Source organism: Cyanistes caeruleus, chromosome 5 (genome assembly GCF_971803275.1).
Source record: "Cyanistes caeruleus chromosome 5, bCyaCae1.hap1.1, whole genome shotgun sequence".
NCBI classification, from domain to species: domain Eukaryota; kingdom Metazoa; phylum Chordata; class Aves; order Passeriformes; family Paridae; genus Cyanistes; species Cyanistes caeruleus.
The window spans coordinates 75,970,398-75,978,077 of record NC_141705.1 but is presented as its reverse complement, the minus strand read 5'-3'; the positions used below and the strand labels follow the sequence as shown (position 1 = coordinate 75,978,077).

Genomic DNA, 7,680 nt, shown 5'->3' with positions numbered 1-7,680 from the left:
GTTCTTGCTGCACTTGGCAGTACGGAGGTGATCTGCATACCCCTGTTTTTAATCAGGGTATGATAGGCACTTATACACAGTTAACTGAGGATTGATAATGTTCAAATTTATTTAAGTTCAGTTAAAAATGTCCTTTTTCTTCATCAGGATTTGGGTCAGGTCCAGTGATGTTAGCACAGTTAGAAGGTCATTATACCCTACAAAAAGACAAAATCATACTCTTGAGGAGTTTGTTACTTCTACCTGTTGAGGATTCTGCCAAAATATGATTGCACTTTTCACACCTAGACTCAGAACACCTCTTCTCTTATTCAGTGCAGAGGTGAAGGCTGTCTGATCGCTCACCTGCTAATCCCTCCCCACTAGCTTTTGAACCAGCTGTTCACCTTCAGCTAGTTTAGATCTAAGGCAGGAGTCTTGAAACTGCAAGTTTCATGAAAACCCAAAGCAGTGACAAAATAGGAAAAAGCCACATGTTTTTCCTCCCTGTGCTCTAAGGAAAATCCAGAAACAGCTCAGCTGTTTTATGCTCTGGATGGTTGCAGGCAGCAGGTCAAGCAGTGTGAAAATAATTGTCTGGTGACTACATGTGCTGTCTGCTGGCTGATGGAAAAGCCACAGGGATGCTTGTAAAGGTGCTGTGGAGCACAGTGGGGTAAAAAAGGAAGCCATGAGACAGTAGATGACTTTATGGTGGTATAGATATAAGAGGAAGTGAAGATAAACTTCCATAGGAAAACCTGCCTCATCAGTTTTTCTGAGGTCAGAAGTGCTCTGGAAGTGCTAGTCATGATAATATCGTAACAATAAAGCTATTTGAATGACAGTAACACACATTTTGATATTAAAAATTAAAAATATAGTTCTGTGAACATGTCTTGGTGTGTGAAGGAGAAGTACAGTTAAGAACTTTGTCATTCTAAGCTATAGAAACATAAATTAGTGAAGTGAGACTCTAGAGAGATAATTTGAAATGGCTTGCTGGTTTTAGGGATGTGGCTGTGAGAGTGTGTACTCCAGTGCAGGGTTGTGTACCCCACTGCAGTAATGCCATGCACTCCCAGTGTCATGCTGCTGCACAATTCAGATCACTCTTTTAAAAACTCCTTCTTGTTAATGGAGCTTTCACATCTTCCTGCTGCTGAGTTTGTGATACTTTGCTCTGAAGAACTTTTTCCTCTGTTTTTGAAAAAGGAAAAAAAAAAAGGAGAGATCTGCGTAAACAATTAGGCAGGAATGAATTTTGAATTCACCATTTATAGGAACTCAGGTAGGTTATTTGAGTAGTAGTTTCCAATGTAACAGTGTAACATTTCCCTCACCTCTGAGTTGTATAGTCTGTTCTTGGGACTGAGTTTCCAAGCAAATGCTAGAAGTACACTGGAAGGACCCATGGTTTTGACAACTGCACAGGTTTTTCAGACTGCACTGATCTTTCAAATACGTGTTTCCATGTTTTCCTTGCAATGTAAAAAAAGTTGTACAGCTCTAACCCAAATTTAAGTTATAAGCATCTTTAGTAAAATGCTGTTTATGTCATGTCCCCAGCAGAAAAAGCATTTTGGTGTATCAAAATTTTCCTATTAAACCTAAATAAAATATGTATTTGAGGTTTGAAATCTTTAGATGGTTATGCCTTGGAAATAAAAGGGGGAGTAAGGGATTTTAATAAGAAAGTAGCCTCACGCATAGTGAGTGTAATACACAAAACAATAAAATGCAGCCACAGAACTTCACTGGGTAACTCACAGATGCTCTGGTCCAACCTTAGTGGGAAGTCATGTAAATGCTTTGCAGTTTGAAACGTTCCAGTTTCCATCCATAAACTGGAAATTGGTAAAGTTAATTGTAGCTGCCAGCTGGAAACACCCGGTTTCTGTTGGTGACTACATTTGGCGTAGCGGGAAGAAATTTGCAGTCCGCACATACGGAGGCAAACAGAGAACTGCATCAGATTGGGATGGAACTGGGGCAGATTAATTAGGTCTCTGAGCAGCCAGTCAGGGACTTCTGGGCTCTCTGCTGTGCTCTCACACTCGCTTCAGAGCCTGGGGTTTGCAGACGCACGAAGCAGTGGCCCAGCCCTGCTCCCGTTACCGCGTGTCATAAAACTCCCAGTTGAAGCAAAGTTAGGCCAACACTGCCTTTCTGAAAATCCATCCAAAATTCTCATCACTGGTTACTCTGGAACAGGCATAATGAAAATTATTTGCTGCTAAGGGCATGAAGCATATTCCACAAGACATTCCTAGCTGTTGTTCTCCACAGTTTCAGCATATAAGCATACTTATTTTAAATACAGCAGGCTTGTCTAGTACTTTAAATTCAATACAGTAAAATGTGATAGATATTATTCTGTCTGCATTTGCTAGTGGAAGTGCATGCACATTGTAGATAAAAAATAAAATATTAATTATTTTTAAATACATGCAATTTTCCACCTGGGGACAGAAAGACAGAAAAATGCTAGTCATGTAGCTTAATGCACTAATAGAAAGGCACTCTGGTACCACACTGACATTAGAGGTATGAGAGCCTCATTAGAATATTTATAACTGGTAGCTGGTAAGCAACCCAGACAAAAGAACATGTCTTTAGGCTTTTGTAATGTATTGCATACATTTACAGTTGTGTATAAATGGTTATTACTTAGAATACATTCCTTAAAATATGAAGGTATTTCTTAATGCATAATATATGGAATAGCTGTGGATCAATTGCTACTGTTCTTTTTCTTCAGTTTTTTTTTTTCTTTTTATATTTTTTAATTTTTCTATTGTTTTTTTTTTCTTCCCTCCCCCTCACCCCCCCCACCCCTGTCTGCATAGCTGGCTCCATGGCTATCTATTATTAAAGATGTAAGAGAGGAGCATTTTAGTTTTCTCACAAAACCACAGCTGCCATAGTAGAAATATATTCTTATATTTATTCTCTGAATTTAACTTAGTGTTAGAAGACTGTTTATTCCTATGCATTATTCCATGCTGTTGCACAGAAAAATGTGATGATAATGAGGATGTACCTGGAAATATCACAGCAGTCGTTCAATGAATCTGCTTATATGTCATGACAATGTAATTTAATTTCAGGAAAATGTGCCTGGAGGCATTCAGTTCATTTTGGTTGAAGTTTGTTCCACAGATTTGAGGTCCCAGGGTTTTGAAGGTCGTGGTTTCATGATCACTGTCTTTTCTAAAGGGAAAAATCAAAACAGAACTGTTTCCAAGTAATTCTGATACTGTATTACTTTCATTGAAAATCCTAAACCCCTCCACACACTCATGAGAAGTTAGGGAAGGAAACTCCCCAGAAATGCAGTAGTAGCTAGTCTTTGTAGAGGTTGTTTTTTTTTAAGCTTTTAAAGTCATACCTAGTATCTTGTAAAATTACAAAAGAGAGATTCACTTTTGTGTTGGGAAAATGTCATGCTAGGGAGCAACCCAGTAAAAGAAATTAGAAATAAATGTATGTGTGGGCCAGAATCCAGAGTCTTTGGCACCAGAAGAACCCCATTCTTCTATTAATTAGTAGGTAGGACATAACACACTCTTCTCTGGTTTTAGGGTGACTGAACACTAAAAGAAAGTGTAGATTTATGAAACAGTGTGTTGCCTGCCTGGGCTGCCTGATGTCCATCACCATTCTGATTATACCACAATATATTAAGAGTACGTAATTTACCTGGTCATTTTCATGCTGTGTCCTGCAGAATCCAACAAGGTGTGATTTTCTCTAAGTGTGAACAGCTTCTGGCTTGTAATCCCATCACAGCTCTGCCTGTGCACCTCCAAGATCACTTAATTGTGACTTGTGGTACTTAAAGCTGCCACTAGGCCTTCCATTAGAAGGGTGTTTGTTTTCTACTTGTAGCCTGGAAGGAAAGCATTCTTTGAACAAACACTACTCCTCATCCTAACGGGTAAGGTGGCTAAGCAGTTTGGTTGCCACCTGAATCAGTTTATTTTGGGATTTGATCAGAGACAGCTAAGGGATTACCAGCAGGCAGTTGTTTTTGAGCAAGGGATAGGTCACAGAATATATAAATAAAGTGGGTGTTTTGCCCTTTCAGAAGAAGGCCATAACATCAACAAGATTAAAAATCTAATAAACATTAAAAATAGGTATGGAGTCAGTGCAGATGCAACACTGTGTAGGCAACACCTTTAGGCCTTCACACAAAAGCAGCATCTGTTTAACTGAAGTCACACTTAAATTAATTAACTTAGTAACAATCCTGAAGCCCTCATATAAACCTAAATGGTTTTACAAAAAGCTTGTATTGATTTACCATAAGTAGATTTCTTACTTAAGCTAAATCACAAGAAATTTGTTGCAGATCAGTTTAAAAATGTTCGTACAGGTCTGTACTATTTAATTAAGTAGACTTGCAAAATAATTTTAGTGAGAACAATGAAATTTTTGTGTTTGGACTGCCAAATTCAATGTGAATTTACTTTCCTTTGGCTCATAATAATAATAATTAATTATTATACAATTAAATGTAAAGAAAGCTCTTTCTTTAATGTGATGAAACAGGAAGAGCTAAAATAGGAATACTATGACAACAAAATTTCAAAATGCACTGGAATTTTCAGTCTGAGCATAATTATGTGACTGAACAATTTGCACAAATTCAAAAATAAAAACCTTCCAGGTTTCTTCACTGGTTTTGTTCTACAAGAAAAGATGTGAGATTACCATTTTTGGAAGTAGACCTTGTTAGTAGACCTTCCTTTCCCCCAGTACAGCATAGCCTTGCTATGCCACTGTACTCCATAGCTACCTAGTTTTCTAAGACACAGGAGATGTTGAAGAAAGGTTTCAAATAATTTCTTCTTGCTCTTTTTTCTGAAACTGATAATTGAATACAAGTCTCCTAGGCAGATGCTGTAGCCACCAGACCATGTAGCATTTGGATCACCCTTGTCTAAATGAAGCATTTACCTGTCTACAGCAGAAAAGATTTCCAAAATAGGAGCTTTACAAAGAGGTGACTGAGTGAAGCAAATATCCAGAAGATATCTTCCATATCCTGGGATACAAAAGTCATGGAGTCATGTCCCTTCTTCAGACTTGTAAAATTTCAACAAGAGTCAGTAAGGAAGAACTGTTCCCATTACCTTCTAATTACGTGCTCTAGGCTGCAAACAAAAAGAATAACTGGAACCCAGGCTTCCTGCCAAGCACTGAACACTTCTGCTGCAGTACTGTAAAGTCAATGCTGTTATCTTGCTCTTTCTCCTACTGTTGGAGTTAGTTATTAAAAATAAATATTCACGGGACTATTGGTAGACTATTTCTCTAATTTAAATTAGGATAATCTCCTGGGAATTAATGAACTTGGACTCTCTGTTCTTTTTTTACTTTGCCTTTTGTTTTGAGCACTGATTCCACTGTGCACCTGAGGAGTCCTTCTGGAGAAAATATTTATTGAAGCCAGCATGCTTCCATGAGCAATTTTGGTCGACCGACGGAGAAAAAAAAGATTAAAAATATGCAAGGTTAAGTCAAAACATTTTTGAATTAAGTGGGCTACAAAATTATTGGAAGATATCTGGAAAGATTTTTAATGAGGAATTTGGTGGCACTAGGTGTAAGCTTCTGGTGTATGCTTCTGAAGTCTGAAATTCAAAGGCAGCATAACGTGGAGGGTGGTAGAGACTATTATTTTGAGCCATTTCTAACTTCTCAAAGGACTGAACACAAAATGGTGGATAAATCTACACAAGTTCAGTCATGTTTTAAATCTCCACTTTGTGTGTCCTTGTAATGAGGAAAAGGACGTTAAAACTGAGATTATAAAATTCTCGTCCTGGGCAAATGTAATGATGATATGTTTTTTTCATTATACAAGAAACTATATCAAAAAAAGACATGAGATGTACAGTTCATAGAAAAATTAAAGAAGTGAATCCAAATCATTATTCTAGGCTGTTAAAGTAGCATGTAGAAATAGGTGGCAAAAGGAGCAGCAATGATCAATCCATTTTGCTGCTGAAGTGAACAAAATCACAAAGAGACAGTGGGGCCACTGAAAGGATGAAACTTTGACACAACAGAGGGCCAAAATGAATTCTTCCCCCTAATAGTTATGAACTGTGGAGGTGGTAATATTCCAGGAACAAAAAGAGATTTTTGCTCACGTTTTTCCCCCTTTCGTTCCTAGCACATGAAACATTAAAAGCCTTTATCACTGTAGGAGAGCAGATTATAATAAGGCAATTAGAATGATCAAAAGCTGACGAAGAATCACGCTCAGAAAAATCACATATTAGCCTTCAAAAATTATTAGCAATAGAAAAAAGAAAGTCTTCTGCCAAGAGGATTAATAGATGTGATCAGTAGTATGGAAGAGAAAGATATTTTTGTACAGTAGTGGGAACTAAGGGAACACACCAAATTTTCTTGGGAAGATATAGAAAATACTGGTAAAACTACAGGATATTCAGACTCAAAACATGCTGCTCACTGCAATGTCTGTTGGCACAGATTTATAAAGAAGACACTGAGACTGACAAATATGTGGTTTTTGAACATTGCTAAATTAGTAGATAACATTGAAACAGCTACATGGCAGAACTTATTGAGGTTTTTGGAAAACATTTGATACTTAGATGGATTAACAAAATCATGAAACATTATGTCAGCCCAAACAGCTGAAATAGAATGAAGAGTAATGTGCCCTGAGCAAACATCCAGAAAAAAAGCAACAGCATGAATAGAAAATGGTGCTGATTCACTTATGTTCTTCACAGTAGCCTAGCACAGGATTACCTGTACCCAGGTTTACTGATTTGTGAGAGAAAAGAGAGCACCAACAGCAGTTCCTCAAATTTTGAAAAAGCACCAGTGACCTAATGGAGAATTAAAAATTACACATCAATTACTCTCCAGTCTTTCTCTGAGCCAGCTATACACACACTTGCTGGTTATTTGCTGCTTAGCTTGCAGCAGCTCAAGAACCTCTTAAAAACTATTGATCACGGGGAATGGGAGGAGCTGCAAAGGAAGTGTCTGTAGGAATCTAGAACCATTAAGAAAAGCAAAACAAGCATAACTAAACAGGTATGAATTGAATCGCCACACTTATTTCAGCACAGTCTTTTTATATGCTGCTGCCTCAAAATGAATCATGTGCTCCCCGTGCAGCCTTATTTCACTAAAGTATTTCCAGTTTGTCAAAAACTATACAGAATGGCATCACATCCAAAAAAAGTATTATCTTCTTGCTGGAGAGAAGTGAAGGTAACATTACTGTGATTCATTTTTAAGGCTGGGTAATACTTGGAGATGCATCATGGATACATTTATTATTGCAGTGGAATAAACCATAGTGTGCAAAGTCCTTGAAGAATGGTGTTAGATGTAGGGTGTCATACAGTACATTACAGCTCTGCTGCTGCACTTAGGACTCGCTTGACACTTCTATTATCCTCTCCCGATTTATTGCTGGTGTTCATATTACAGAAGCATCTAGAAGACCCAGCTGAAATCATGCCTGCATTGCTCTGCAGAGATTTTACACTGAGTGGGAAAGATGTGGAAGTGGGAGGGGAAACAAAGATGAAGTGACTTGCCCGAGAATGAGAGCCAATTCACTCAGGAGGCAAGAGATGAGAGGGGTCTGGTCTGGAAGCTGAATAGCCACACAGGCAGAGACCTGCACATGCAGGCATTTGC

The 7,680-nt window shown here is 38.0% G+C and overlaps 1 long non-coding RNA gene across 1 annotated transcript; it reads right to left on the bottom strand.

The window, feature by feature from the left end:
* Positions 1-2,903: 2,903 nt before the first annotated feature.
* LOC147653267 (uncharacterized) lies at positions 2,904-7,674 on the bottom strand. The gene is made up of 4 exons (XR_015287268.1): positions 5,121-7,674; positions 4,945-5,032; positions 3,682-3,871; positions 2,904-3,192 (listed from the first exon to the last, which is right to left on the bottom strand). It is a non-coding gene; the product is annotated as an uncharacterized LOC147653267 (long non-coding RNA).
* Positions 7,675-7,680: the final 6 nt, after the last annotated feature.